At 38.8% G+C, this 16,416-nt stretch overlaps 1 protein-coding gene across 2 annotated transcripts in view; it reads right to left on the bottom strand.

Moving 5' to 3' along the window:
- bach2b (BTB and CNC homology 1, basic leucine zipper transcription factor 2b) overlaps positions 1 to 15,331 on the bottom strand; it is a 109,403-nt gene extending 94,072 nt beyond the window's left edge. For both annotated transcript variants that reach the window (XM_067571677.1, XM_067571679.1), the window contains exon 1: positions 14,597 to 15,331. The gene's annotated coding sequence lies outside the window, so the exon portion shown is untranslated. The remainder of the gene's footprint in view (positions 1 to 14,596) is intronic.
- Between the last annotated feature and the right edge of the window lie 1,085 nt (positions 15,332 to 16,416).

Genomic DNA, 16,416 nt, shown 5'->3' with positions numbered 1-16,416 from the left:
TATAACAAGGGATATAATGATGTGATTTGCAATATTAGTACTCATCATTTATAATTTATGATATACATCTTTCATATACTGTATATAAAAATGTTCTTTTTGTTTATGTGTGTGATTCTGCAGAACATGACAAAACAGTGCCAACGTTCAGCACCAATGTATTAAAGCTGATATCACTTTAATTTTATAAAACTAGCATTCTTTTTCTGTCAACTACATGGTTGAGTGCCGTTAGCTAAAAGAGACACATTTACTGTGGTCAAAGTTGCTGTCTCTGCACTGCTTTTCAGTCTAAGCAGCTTGGCGCCCTCGTGGTTGACAAAACGAATAAAGCCTTTCAAACTAGAGCTGTTGAACACAAACTTACAAATGTTATTCTGAAATTTGACTATGTGCATGTTTGTAGAATTGTTGGTGTGACTATTTCTTATTAACAACTTTGAGCAGAACGTTTAGACCTGTTTTCTTTTCAACTTTTCTCTTTGACTGAATTTATGAGGACTGTGCGTCAGCTCCCCTACGTGCCTCTACGACCTACAGTTACCCATAACACCCTTCTCTGCATAGACCCACAGAGACATGACATTCTTGACATGACTTTTCATTCCTACACATATGGGACACAAGACAACATCAAAACTGCATCTGAATGCTGAATCTGAAAGACTGGGGTTTTCAGCTACAATACAACACATACCAATTAGTAATAAATATCTTTAAATCAATAACAACCCCAAATGCCGTTAACACAGAGGAGGACAGGGAGTTAGTGGATTTCTTCGGTGCCGCCAAAGTTCAAATGGCATCATTCCCATCTGACTAACCAGACAAACATACAGGAGTGAACTCTCTGGAGTATGACTGAACTTCTCCAAACATGTCTGGTGTGAACACACACTGAGAGAACTTTTATAGGGTCATGCACTTAAAATCACAGGATGAAACCTAGCTGAACAGTATCCATATACAGATTTCTCCACATGAAGGGTAGTATACATGAATTAAACCAAATAAATTCTGTTGACTTTCATGTTTTCTGTTCCATATTTGTGTGCAACAAATGGAAAAACCATTGCTGTAAACGTCACGCTCTTAGTTTGTATGCCTTCAATTCATAGCTTTTTCTTACTGTAGCATTTATTTTCCTTTTTCTGTGCCATGATTAGAAAAAAAAACTTCATACGGAAAAGTATGAGGCACAGTGGGCCACTAGAGTGCACAGACAGGATCTCCACCTATGGCTGCCTGCTGTTAAATGGCAAGGAGCCACCGCCGACAAATCCTGCTGATCTCGTTGTAAGCTTACTGGTTTACAGTGCAGCACAGGGGTTTGGTGCAGGAAGTGGGCACATTACTGCACTTCCACGCCCACAACGTCTCCCCCATTCCCTCCCACCACTACGCCAACCCCCTCCCAACCACCTGTGCTGGTCTCACAGGATGCCCCCCCTCCCCCCCAACCCTCTTCTCCTCCCCGACACAAACTCCTTTACAGCTGCACTTCTTTGCCAAACCGCACACGGAACACGCTTTGTTGTTTTACACTCCACCGCTTCAACAACGTCAATGAAGATATGATTTGGTTTACTGTAAATTGCCTCAAATGCGTAACAGGGCTGGCTCACCCAAGTTTCAAAAAATAAAAAATATTCTCATAAACCTCCAGTGGCAACCACGCAGATAGTTTTGTCTGTCTGTCTCTGTTAATGAGTCATTGAAATGGCTTTCTACCAAACAAATGACCCCTATAAAAAGTATAGTTCACAGTGAGGTCTTTGGTGTCTATATCTTAAAACAGTGGTTGATGTTGATTTAAAAATAAAATAAAATGAAAAATCCTTGTTCAATGCTGTGAGCATCACAAATCAAATTCCATTAACCCTCATTTAGGACCTCATGACTTGGGGAAAACATCTTGGATTTTTCTGACTGTTTTTTTCTATAAATTCAACTTCAAGCCTATTGGGTAATGAACTTCTTAAAAATGAAGTTTTTTTTTTATTATTAATAATCAAAAACTTGTACTAGTTTGTACATGACAGGAGTCAGATAAAATAATGCAGTTTTAGGCTAGTTTTACTTTAACTTACATTAGCTAGTTTTCTATAGGAGAAAATACCCAATTAGTTCATAATTTTTATTCACACATATTTATTGATAACAGCTAGATTTTCCACCTATCGTAATAATAAGAAACTGATGTTCAAAAATGTCTGACAGTGTAAAACATTTCATATCTGGCAGACAAGCCCTGTTGACATCTCCGCACTATAGCTGCTTCAGCTAATGTTAGCTTCACAGACTGACAGGAGGAGCAGCTTGAGGACTGGAGGTCCTGTTTAAGAGTTTTAAAAATTATATGCTTGAAATTATGATATGATGTGCTGAGAAGATATATTTTAAATTTCAGCTGCGGCGGTGCACTTTTCACCAGCTGGCTGTCATTCGGTCAACAACAGCCAAGCTAGCTGCTAATGAGAACAACGTGAAAATGATACAATGCAATCAGTGAGACAGGTTAGAGAAAAGGCTCACCCCTCCGTTGCTGTTTTTTAAGAGCAAATCCATGCAGTCTATTCTGTCTTCAAGCATCAAAATGATACAGTGGTTTTTTTTTTCTCAAAGAAAAAACTTTGGCCGAGCATTATACACTAGTATGCAGAAAGCCTTTAAACTAGAATTCTGTAAAGAGTTTCATCTTGTAGTTTTGCCAACTTATGAAATTAACACTAATTAGAAACAGCTGAGTAAATTTGCTGGCAACAGTAGGCAGATAATTTAAAGGACAGGGTCACAGTATTTCATGTCTGTCTTCAAACAACAGTCAGGAGCTCAAATGAACATTGAAATAGTTTTTTCTTGCTATAATCATTCCTCCTGTTCATACTGACCATTAGAAGATCCCTTCATAATGACCTTACAATGGAATTGACGAGGGACAAAATCCACAGTCCTCCCTCTGTGCTTCTGTGTATTTAAACGTTTATCTGAAGCTAATATAAAGCTTCAGATGAACTAATGAGTTTATGTCCACCGCAGCTCAACAGGGAAACACTGTCCGAGGAAACACAAAGAGGGAATTTGAAGCTAAAAAGACTGTAAATGTGTCAGATATCCACTTGATATGACTAACTCAGACTGCTGAAGCCTCATATAAGCTTCATATCAACTTTTAAATGCATTTTTGCACAAATCGACTGTGTGGACACTGTGTGGATTCGCTTTACTTTACTTTTACAGTGAGGAAAACCTCTTTCAGTGTTCACTTGGACACCCGACTGTTGTTTTAAGACACACTTGAAAAACTGTGAACCTGTCCTTTAAACTGTGGCTCTGGTGATTTATAAATTGCACTCATTTAAATTGCAATTTTGATACAAAAACAATGGATCATTCAGCTCTAACGTGATTGTATTGGGGTATATGCAGAAAATGTAGATATCAGATATCTCTGAACCCAGACAAATAAAACCAAAGCTATCAGCATGAATACATACCACTCGGATTACGTGTAGAATATGTTTGCTGTACTTTGAATGAACTATCTCTTTAAAGATGGCTTTTGTGCAACTGAGTTCATGATCTTGTGAAATCATCAAGTTCAGGATCAAGCGGCTGTAATGATGTAAATGTCAACTCTAATACGTGAGCTCACAAAGCAAACCAGAGATCAAATTGTTGTGTATTGAATGATCAATAGTTCTTCCCTGACACTTTGTTTACTCCGACCTCAGAGAGGCATGCTTATTATTTTCTATTTATATCCTGCTCATCAGCCGCAGATGTCAGAGCTCCATGTTAACATGCCTCACATACACAATGGGAGTGTTTTGTTTTTGCAGGGTGTCTCTGATGTGCAAAGCAGTACAAATAAATCCATCCAGGGAGGAATTCTGACCTCTGCCACAGCTGGTGTCACCTCAGGGTTCATGGCGATCACTGAGTGGCTGTGGTGGACAACAACGTCCTGCTACAGGGGTCATCCCAGCTTCCCCCCCCAACCCCTCCCTCCTTCACTAAAACAATGATCTCACTCCCCGTACCAGGAATCCGCTGATTGTTTAAAATACCTTCCACTATGCTTGACTGAGCGCCACTTCTTTTTCCCATCGACCCAGAGGACAGAGAAGGTTGAGGGAAAACAAAATGACCTTGGCAGGAAACGTCAAGCCCTCTAGCAAGATGGGAACTAGCTTCATTCAGCCCCTTACGACCAATGGTTTAAATTACAGCCAGTGAAGCCATTGTAACTCAATAACACTCATCAGAAAACACAGAGTGATTCTTGGCGGTAAAGGTGAGAAATCTGAGAGTGATGCTGAAAGTAAGGTGTGCAAAAAGTTAGAGCTCGACCGATGTCTTAGTAAAGATATTTTACAGTGGAACAATAAACTTTAATATGACGTAAGAGTCCATTTAAGATAACACATTTTTGTATGTTAACATCACAGGTGTACATGATAAACAGCATCACAGGGTTCTTGGCTTAAAAGTTGAGATTGAACTACAATGATACGGTTGGTATGATACGGTCAAAAGCTCCAGAACAAGCAAGTAAGTGGATCTTCAGTGGAGATTTTTTTGAAAACTTTAAATTAAATATAGAAAGAAAATGCCACTTTTCTGCTTCCTAATGTCTGTTCTGCCAGAATACATGGCACTTCTGACATGTCTTGGATATCATCTGATAATATCGGTCTGCCTCTATAAAACCTGAACTCTGGATATCCGGTCTTGGAGGAGCAGAGATAGAGATGTTAACGGTGAGTATTACTTCAACATGTAGTCAGATGACAAAATTCCATTAAGCTTGTCTGACAAATTATGGTGCTACTGATATCATATTCACAGCATTTTTGCAATCCAATCCTTACTACTGCATACAGGAGGCTGTCTGGGTTATGACTATAAACAGAACGCACAGTACTCTGGTGAGTTTAACACCAGTAACTCAAGAAGAGGGAGAAAAAACAGTGGTGATTGCAGCAACACTGGTAAGCTTTTCACTGTTGCAGTCTGCAATGCAATGTGAACAGAACAAAAGGGTGTCACATATAAGGATATGACCTCAGACTTCAGAGGAAGACGCATATAACAGCATTCTTCTGCCTGTGCAGGAGGGGGAGAACCATGTCGAAACTAACACTTTTCATGCTAATGTCATTTAAGGGTACTTTATATTTAGAAACACAAATATTTGTGATCAACAACTGATACGTGTAATCTGTCAGAAACAGTTGTCTGAGGATGTGGTCAGCATGCTAAAAGTAAGAACTGGTAAGTTTTCACAATGAAAAAGTAGCACATGCAGGTTTTAGATAAATTATGGGTGAAAAGATCTATTCCATTTATTTTTACTTAATTTTTTTTTTACCATATGTGCCGATTCATTAAGTCAGTCTCTATTAAGGCATAATATTCATATGATTTTATTTTGTTTGTATCTTCCTTTAATTGTATTAGTGCCCCAAGGAAATTATATTTTTGGTTCTGTTTACTTGTCTCTTTGATAAGCAATATGACAAAGAACACAATGACTAAAATAAAATGTTAAAAAATAATAAATATAAAACCCATAATTTATATTATTATAATTATGTAATTTATATATAAGCAATTTTTTCATTATAATATTTATAGTTTTTGATGAAGGCAATTAAAAATTTCTAATCATTTTAATACAATTCAAATAAATGAGGAGGATTGTGCAGCTTTGGTGAAGGTATGCACTCTTTGTGCCTTTTAGTTTATATTCATTATTTATGTCATTACAGTAGCCAACTTATGTCATGTGATTTCTACAAATATAGTTGAGGTTCAAAGATAATTATTGACCTTGGAAGCAGAGGTTAACAAAACAATTTAACTTCTGGGTCTATTTAGTAGCTTTTCTGGAGTTTTCAATCATATCACATGATTTTCATCAGCAAATGGAGTTTGATGGAGATGTTCAAATGAGCACATTAAGGACATCCATCATCATCCAAGCTGAAGTTCATTCTCAACCCTGGAAATATTCCCTTCATCTGCTGCTGAAGAAGATCATATGATTATCAAAAGCTCATGAAAAGCCAATAAATGGACCTTGTGGTGAGATTGTTTTGTCAAATAGAAACAGGCTGTACAGTATGTGTGATTAGGTTTAAGGTGGACAGACTGGTCCATTTTATTTTTGAGTCAGCAGCTGCATAGAGAAAAATGCTGACAGATAAGAGGACTTTTATATGGAATACTACTACTACGTGTCTCAGTGTTCTCCAGAAGACACACAGAGGAGCTACAAACACCAGGGGAGGCCTAACCCTAGAGACATACTGTTTACACCGCCTCGTTTTCACAGCAAACTGCTCTCATTTGATATGGTACGCACATCATTTCCATGGTGGTAGTAGAGGGGGTGGGGGGTGGGCTCTGGGGACCACACAGATAACAATGTTTACTATGAATAACCTAAGCAACCCTAAGAAAATCCAACATGAATATATGGAAGAGCTGGCCTAGCTCGATGCAGTGGTAATGGCTCTGTTACTGTTACCAAGGTGAATATCAAGACACAGCGAAAGCACTTGATGTGGCTCTTTGGACGCCATTTTCCCAGTGGGCTCGGGGGGGAGAAAAACTGTAGCGCACATGTCATTCACTTTCTGTGACGCTTGGAAAAAAAAAAAAAAAGAAAAGATAGACCACACACACAAGACAGTGGAATTCAAAAACAACATGCAAAAGCTTTATCAAAGAATTTGGATGAATACGGAGGCGTGTGTTTCACACAGCACTGGGTGGGTGTGTGTGTGTGTGTGTTCAGGGGCGTTGTCTTAAGCAACCGTGACACATGCTAAAGTTTCAAAGCTATTTTTACTCAAGAATAGGTGTCCCAGTGGCAATGTCACAACTGAAATGTCCCAATGACGAAAGGAAAATTGATATGTATGGAAGATAATTAGGCCCACATGAATAAAAAAATATTTGAGTATTTGAGTTGTGAGATTCCTTCTGAAATGAAATGAAAATTCTGAGATTATTAATTCTGAAAATAAAGTGATCAATCTGTGAATTTAGGTTTAAGCCAGAATTCTCTAATATATAATGTCAGAACTCAAAATTCAGAAAATGAAGTCTGAGATCAAAGTCTAATGTAAAAAATGTTGCTGTTGATGATGAATCATTATTTTTGTCTTTTTTCTCAGAATTATAAAAATTATGAGAAGACAATTAGACTTCTTAATCTGTTTCCAAAGTTATGAGATTAAAGTCAGAACTCTAAAAGTTTTAATAAAAATTATTTAAATTTAATGATGAACTTAAGTTGGAATTTTAAGAAAAAAGAAATCTTAAATTTAAGTAATTTTTCAAAATTCAAAAAGTCTGAGGTCAAAAAGTCTGACATTAACATTCTGACAATTTAGACACATTGTGTTTTTCTGAGTTAATTTATACAATGATTTCTATGTAATAAGAAAATGAGAATTCTGATTCTGAAGAGAGAATTCTGAGAACTTAAAGACATAGTTCAGATTTTTTGAAGTGGGGTTGTATGAGGTACTTAGTGAATAGTCAGTGAATAACCTGCAGTAGATTTGGGTCGACACGCTCCCAGTTTGGAGAAGCAAACAGGTGTACCCGTACGGAAGCTAAACACTGTATTGCTGTGGACGGTGACAGCAGAAAAATGTATTTTAGTCACCTAAATAAAGGCCCACGTAAAAAACTCAATATCAGTTTAAGTGCACGCTATATTTAGAATATTTTCACCACTATCTGATGGCAAGATAAAGCAATGAAAATATTCTAAATATAGCGTGCACTTAAACTGATTTTTTTAGGTGGGTTTTTTTTTAGGTGGCTAAAACACGTTTTTCTGCTGTCACCGTCCACAGCAGTACAGTGCATAGCATGTCAACCCAAATCTACTGCAGGTAATACACTGACTATGGATACACCTCATACAACCCTACTTCAAAAAAAAAATCCGAACTCTGCCTTTAAATTTAAGTCGGAATTCTGAGAATGTCAGAAATGTCAGGAAAAAAAAAATCTAAATTCAAATATTAATTCCAGAATAAAGTTTGAATTCTGCAAAAAGAAATCTTATGAATTCTCAGAAACAGAAATCTCAGAAGGTTTCAGACTTAAATCCAATCATGAAATTATAACAATGCAGAGAATATGTTCATATTTTTGTTGGTGTAAAGTCAGTGTTCTGAGAAATAAAATAATTCTTACATTTATTTCTCAGAATTCAAAATTCTGATATTAAATTTCAGAATCTCAGAAGTCAGACATTTTAATTCTGCGATTCATCTTAACTATTTGATTAATCTTATTAGTCATTAATTAATTGAATCATTTTAACTGAATTGGCTTTGTCTTCCATAGAATTGTTCCACATTTAACAACAGATTACTCATATTAGTTGTTAATGTCCTACAATTCACTGCTGAACACATAAAAATCCAACAAACTGCTTCACAGTAAAAAATCAAACTGCTGAGTGTCTTTAAAACGCTCCCTGGAATTGAGATCATTTAAACCATTCCCTGCAGACTATTCCAAGACCGGCTTCTTCCGACTGAGGTGCAGACTGCGTCAAAACAGCAGCGGTGCCAGGTTCAGCTGTGTGCACCTCCAGCTTCTGCTTCACACACTGAATGTAAGGAAACAAAATGTAGCAACACCTCTACACTGAGCCCTCTCCAGCTCAGTGGGTGCAAGTTTAAACAGACCTCGGCAATGCTTCCTAGTCCCTTGCCAGTAGTAGTAGTAGTAGTAGTAGTAGTAGTTGTTGCAGTAGTGGTAGTAGTAGTAATAGTAGTAGTAGTAGTGCCGCATTAATCCAATACAAACAGGTCATTAGACTGCGCTAAATGTTTTCTCTTCATTCATTGAATGCCACTGTACACATGGCTCATTCCTCTAAATTGCTTCATAAACCTCCCACCCTCCCTTTCCCTCTCTTCCAATGTTTTAATTCCACAGCTATTAGGACCAGATGTACATCATTTAATTAGCTCAATGTTTTGCACAGTGGTAAACTTATGGATGACCACAGGATAAGTTACTAAGGAGTATTAGCTCAGAGTTCATAAGGTGAAGCTCTCTGCTTGAGGCGGTGAGACAAGTCTGGGAGATCATCAAATGGGTTTGACGCAACTATCAGGATGATTTACATGTCTTGATAATTTCTTACAGACAACAAAAGAAAAGAAAAACCCAAACCAAAACAGAACAATCAGAAATCTGCCTGTGGTGCTTTAGATTTGATAGTTTCTTGGCAAGTGTCTCAGTTGAGCAGCAAACACACAGACAGGCACAGACTCTGCAACCGCAGACTGATGGGAGCTGGCTCTGGCGGGATAATGCAATCTGATTTCACATGGAGAGCAACAACGTCAGTGCACATCGCTGCCGAGAACGACAGGAGAAGAAGAATGAGCAGCCATGACATGACGGGGGGAAGAAGGGATCACAACAGACAGAGAGAGAGAGACAGAGAGAGAGAGAGATAGAGAGAGGGGGGAAACAATAGCCCTTGGTGTAAAGTGCAGGATCTTAGATTTCTCCCAGCAGTGCTGTTCCATCTACGCCTCACACTGGCAGGAGCCCAGTCAAACATGCCTTTGTGCTGACGTGGGAGAGCTATTGGGAACATGTTTTTTTTCTTTTTTTTTCTAGGCAAGGCACTGACTTGGGATGTTGAGCTGAGCTAGTGGGGGTTACTCAGATATCCTCAGTGATGCAAGCAATCCTTTAATGATGCAGAAAGACAAAAAATCGATGTGAGAGGAGGGGATCTGCAGCCTTTTGTTCATTTCTTTAAGGAGGATCTGATTTTCTTTTGAACCATACTTCTGTTTTATCCAATAAGAATAAAAAATGATGCACTTTTAGCAACTCAAGGGGCTGCTAGGATTGTCGTCAGGAGAAATTCATCTTCGCTCACAGCAAGAGGCGCTGATCACTCCATCACATCCTACTCCGACTGCAATTTCATGAATCATTAACCCATAAGTGCTGGGTTACTTTTGAACACAAGCAGCTTCTTCTGCTGTCGTCATTTTAATTAGGAACTTCAGCAACATAAAACATGATTACTGCAGGCTCGACAGAAATCAGGAGGAGGTAGTGCTGGATGGTACAGTTGTGCATATGCAGCAGGGAAGGACCAGCAGGGTCACATAAAGGGTTCCTGTTGCCGTGTGGGATTTCAGCTGTGGCCGGGAACCCTGAGGGACTCATTATGTCTAGATCCCCAAAACAGCCCCGCTCAGACTGAGAGATGTTCCCAAGCTAGGCTCAACTTGAGAGATGTCTGCCTTGTGATATAACAACAGTCACTCTATCCAAGATTATTACTAATCTTTTTCATGCTTCCTTTAATGTGATGTACTTCCAGTTGTGACAGAATGTTGGGGCGGGAGACAAGAAAGGAAGAGGAAGATTTAAAATATTTCTAAATGTTTTGTGTGTAGTTTCTTATTATAGATTCATTCATTCTTTAACCAAAAACAGTTTTTTAGGGAGGTGAACAGCCCAGATAGGACTGCAGCTCCTGTTTTGGACAATGAGGTCATGTGCTGGCTTTAAATTGTTCAATCAAAAACCTGCCACAGCTAAGTATTTTATAGGCTGATTCCAGTATTTTTACCCTCAATTTATACTTACATTTAGCTACTTTTAAACCAATGAAATAAAAATAATAATGAAAATAATTTCCCCGCCACAAATATGTTGATGACAGCATTTACAGCGTAATGTATATAAAGTCACGCCCTCAGCATTTCTACCATCTAACACCACTCATGATGTGACTTTGAAAGTTGCAGCTATTATAATGATGGAAAGAGGCAGAAGAAAAATATATGATGCAACAACTGAGCAATTGTTTACTGGTGTTCAGTGGAATCACAGACCAGACTGAGATTTCAATTCACAGAATTCAGTTGCCAAAAAGACATTTTACTAAAAATAAACCATTTGATCTGATGTTTTTACATACATTTGGCATGATATACATAATTAGTGGAGCTGCACGGATTGATTGATGAATCAATTAGTTGATCAACAGAAAATGAATCACCAACTATTTTAATAATTGATTCATCATTTTTGAGTCATTTTTTAAGAAGAAATTTTAAAATTCTCTGGTTCCAGCTTCTTAAATGTGGATATTTTTTGGTTTCTTCTATGATAATAAACTGAATATATTTAGGTTTGGACAAGCAAGACATTTTAGATTGCATCTTGGGATTTGGAAAACAGTGATCAGTATTTTTCATATTATACTTCCTATTTTCTGACATTTTACTGACCAACGACTAATCAATGAATCAAGAAAATAATCAACAGATTAATCAATATTAATTAATCATTAGTTGTAGCCCTAATAAATAGTGTAAACATATTTACATCAATATTTTGATATTGATTTCAATGATCAGCCAGCTCTAGTGTGATGATACTACTGGTTGGACTGTGGAAAAAATCATCAGATGATAATGGACATTTAGACTACAGTCAACATTAGCAGTTTTCATTAAAAACACACTATGCAAAACTCTCCTCCTAATGTAAGAATTAAAATGATGGTAAGAGTGCATTACAAGCACTGCATGCTTGCACTGATCAGGGAACAGATCTTCATTGGAAACCTCAAGTTCTGCCTGATGTTACCGTTCGTTGTGAAAGATGTCTTAAGCCGGGCTCAGGCTACAGGAGTTTTGATTCACTTCTTCCGACAATCAGAGGAGAAATCTGTTCTGGGACCTTGGTCAGTGCTGATGTTCAGCCCAGATTATCTGGTGATGTGAGGAGTTTACAGATCCAATCTTAAACCGCCAGAACTGCTCACAGACACATCAGGGCCGCCCTAATAATTTCAAACATGTTTGATGTTTAGGATTTAAAATCTGGATGATTGCGTCACTACTTTCAGAGCAGGACCACAATAGCCAGTGAGAGAGACAAGTCTGCAAGGAGACAGAAGTGAATGAGAGGACTTTTGAAATGACGACCATGAAGAAACAACAACAACAAGCTGTTGTACAGGTACGTTGGACAGCTGAGATGGAGGAAAGGCTTGTTGCAAGAACTCAACTGTCTGTATAACGAGTCTTCCAAGACATCATAACCATATGAACAAAGAGCTTTACTGAAGCAAATCGTTGCACCGCGTCAGTCTCCATTTTGTTTATATCTGCTTCCCCGTGAGATCACTTGAGGTGGTGCATTGCTCCCTTTGGCACAATAATCTTAATAATATCCTGTATGTGTGATGCCTCGTTATTTTCAAATCTTGTAGTGTGTGGATGTTTGAGATTAGAGAGAAGGACATCTGTGAAGTTTCTTCTTCAGTGTGTGATTTAACCCGATTTCAATATATCTGTTAGGATTTCAAACTCCTGCAGTGTGAGCCCGGCTTAAGCTCTGAAATGACTGAATCTTACTAGAAATACTAGAAAATAACACATTTTCTAAATGTATTTTTATCTAGATAGTGATGGTATACTGTAGAGCATTAGCCTCCCACTCAGAATGTCATTTGTGATTTAATTGATTTCTTAATTAATACTAATGGACAAAGAAAATAAAAATAATATGGATACTAAACTGGAGGAATAAAAGCATTGCACAGCGGATTGGATGAAGCGGCATTTAAGCCTGACTGAGTCACTGTGGGGTTTACAGTTTTGGACACCCCCTCCCCCCCCTCCTCCCCCCTCACAATAAGCAGGGGATTGCCATGCATGGGAAAAGAAAGGCAGCGGGGGCTACTGTACAGAACAAAAGGCTCCGTGCGTAAAACTGCGCATGAGTGCTGCCGCCATGCACGTGTTGTGAAAGCAGAGCGATGTCAGTGAGCGAGAATGTGTTTTTTTTTTCATTCCAGCTCCCGTCACAATGAAGATGAGTAGGAATTACTACGACAGTTCCACCTTCTCTTCTCACTGTGCACCTCCAGATCATTCGCAACTCTGCTTCATGAAAGCCAACCATTCTGTGTTAGAATCTCAGAGAAATCCTGATATATGTTGAGGGAATGGTAGAGAGTAGAGGGTGATGCCATCATCGCGTTGCATCAGCACTAACAGACAAAGAGGCAGTGATGCCGTGGATGTCACCGCTCTTCAAAATGCTGTATCACCGCATTAATGGCAGCATCACTCCACTCCCTTATGATTTCAGGCACCTGGTCGCCGAGTCAAACACGTGGCGATCAAACAATAGTATCCCGAAATAAACACAATTATTCTGCCTTCTTATCCAAGAGCAAGCACTGCTCTGTGGACACATGCTTCTTCTAATTCCACCAGAGACTCCGCAAAGCAAACGTGGATGCTGGAAGCTGAAATATGGCTTGTCAACAGATTCATTATTAGTGTAAACTTAGTCACAAACACACGAGCCACTGATAACATCTTAAAGATGTACGTGTGCGTAACAGCATGTGCCATCACTCTGCATAATTAAAGGTGGTTTTTTTTAATAAACAAAAATGTTATTAAAAGATATTTTTTCTTTTTTCTTTTTTTTTTTTTTTTTTAAAAAATCCATGTTTATTTTTTCTATCTATTTGTGACACCTCATGGCGACTTGCATCACAGCATAATTCACTACATCAGTGACTCCTTCATAATAAGACTGACAGGGACTGACTAAGCCACTACTGCAGCATCAATTCACATGACAATGCAGGAGCGCGCGTAAAGGCGCAGCTGTTTGATACAGTCACCGCTTGGGATCGGTTTAAGAAAATAATAATAATAATGTGTTTGTGTGTGTGTGTGTGGTTATAAAGGCTTGCTTCCTATCTTTTTAATGTTTAACAGTAAGGGGTTAATGATAATGAAGACATGGCTCTTAAACAGCACCGTCGAGCGATTGCGATGATTCCATTGGCTGTCGGAGCAATAAAGACTCTCCTTACACAGCAAATATTTAGATGCATTTTTTTATGTGGATTAATGAGAAGGTGTAATGATGTGTTATTTCTGATTGAGGAACAGCGGGAGAAATGCAAATAACAACAGAAGTTTACATAATAATAATAATGATAATAATAATATCATGAAAAGTATTCCTGTCCAGATTAATATGATGAATGTACATGCAGTGACTGAGGGGGGGTGTTTAATGACGCTGCAAGTGACAGTTTCTTTCATGGGGCATTTTTGCTGGTAGCCTGCCTGACCCTCCTCTGGGATCACTAACGCATCTACTTTGCAAAAGCAGAGAAAAGGGAGCGCACACGGCGTATTGACTCAAAGCATAACAGGATGTGGTACAGAGTTGTGTTTCACTCCTGAACCCGCGTTCACACCCCAACACATTACACCCTTTAATATCTGCACCACCGCCAAGGTTTCAAGATCCATGCATGCGGTTTTTTAGTTTTTTCTATAAGTGACTTTTTTTTGTCCATATATCACAGTGAGGACTCTGTAGCCCACCGCTGCGCCACTTATGCAAGTTTGTAACTCGGTTATGAGAGCATCAACAATAGACTGAGATTGGCAAACAGGGAATACATAGAAATAACACAGCTAGATATTCGTCACAGAAAGAGAGAAGACGGCAAGAAACGTGCATGCCAGCTTACCTTTTACTTTCTATTCTGCTCGTATTCCAGCCCTTTTGTCCGTTTCCCACATAAGTTCTTTCACATGATGACTCGCTTTGTCGTTTCCTCAAAGCCTCCCGGCTGCAGAGAGGTGACTTCTTCTCCCGTCGCTGCAACTCGGTTATTTCTCACTTACACAAAAAAAACACATACACACACACACACAACGTCTGAGATTCTACGGTCTGTTGTTGCCGCTGTGTGTACGTGTGCGCGCGCGCGCGTGTGTGTGTGTGCGTGCCGCTCCGTCTCCGCTGTTTGTTACACTCGACTGGAACGCCTCCTCTCAGTCGCTACATTGTTGACATTCAGCCGCTGACGTCACTCTATCCCCTCATTCACAACATCGTTAGATCGGGGCGCCTTTGCGTTGAGGCCGGCGGGAAGCGTGCGCGTACTCCCTGGAACGTGCGCAGGGCAGTTTGGAGAATCGCACTACGGGCTGTTAGCTCAAATCCCTCCCCTCGTGCTCGCTGGTTCGGCGGCCTGCCCACCCCCAGCCCCCCTTACCCGGTGCACACAGCGGGAATATGACGATGAAAGATGACACAAGGCATTTTTCACAGCTGTGCCCACAAACGTAAATACAACTCAATGTTTGCTTATTTTTTTGTATCAAACCGTGTTAAACGAAAATGAAGCGGCCAACTGGTAGCCTATCAAAACACAGTGTCCTAGTTTAAGATAACGTCTAACTTGGACTGAGACGAACTGCGTGTAATTCTGGAAACAAACTTGAAGTTTGTCACCTGTTTTAACAAACATTTATCCTAAAACCTTCTAACGTTTTTACTGTTATGTTTTTAATGACTTGAAAATACAGGCTATTGTGTGAAATTCCTAAACCTATGTAATAAAATGATCTAATCTCAAACGACTTTGGTTTTGGAGCTTTCAAACAGAGGTTAAAGGGTCAAACCAAGGGTGAACTGTCTGTCTCAAACTTCCATGCTCAGAACCTTTCATTGCATGCAGGCTAATTGTTCCAGGATTGTTTTCAGATGCAGTGTTTGCTCATATCTTAAAAATAAATATATTTTGATAAGTCCTGTTCCCTGGCAACACACAGCAATAAAGCACTGATTTCAGCTATCAGTTCAGCTATTAAAAATGATTCTTCTTTTAAATATTTGCTTTTTTCTTTAGAAATATCGAAGTTTTACTTTGTCTTGACTCTTAACAGCTCTGAAATATACCACCTTGATTAAATGAAACTTTCTTCAGGAATATGCACCATGTGAATACAACATAAACAAAATGGTAAAGGTAGACACAGGACCCCTTTACAAAACATTCTTCAGATCATCACATCACAATCATTCACATTAACAAATCCAAGTGACACAGTAAACTTTAGACTCTTTAAGCTTCTGGAGCTGCAGAGAAATACATAGTTTAAATATCATACCAAAACTTAATTTTCCTATGTTTTAGGATGTTTATCATGATGCCACATTCTGTAATTATTACAAACTAAGCATTGACCAATACAATACAGATTTCTGTAGAAATATTACATGACAATATGATAACATGTAATGTGGATTGACTTTAGGCTTAAGCTGTTGCACTTCGTGAGAAAACCTGTTAGGTGGAGGCTTATTTATAACTGTGTTGAGGAATGAAAACAAACCAAAGCAAACAAACAGAAATGCAAATGCATGATGCTAAATGAGAGGAGCAAGGTGGTGGGAGGGAAGTAAGCTGGGGAACGCTGCTCAGCTTAAACACCAGCCATCTGAGGGAGGCAGGTTTTTGTTCTGGAAGGAGCTCACATCCTATTTGGACAAGCGAACACT

The sequence above is a fragment of the Thunnus thynnus genome, chromosome 18 (assembly GCF_963924715.1).
Source record: "Thunnus thynnus chromosome 18, fThuThy2.1, whole genome shotgun sequence".
Taxonomy (NCBI): Eukaryota; Metazoa; Chordata; class Actinopteri; order Scombriformes; family Scombridae; genus Thunnus; species Thunnus thynnus.
The sequence above is the reverse complement of the archived record's forward strand: the minus strand, read 5'-3'. Positions and strand labels throughout refer to the sequence as shown.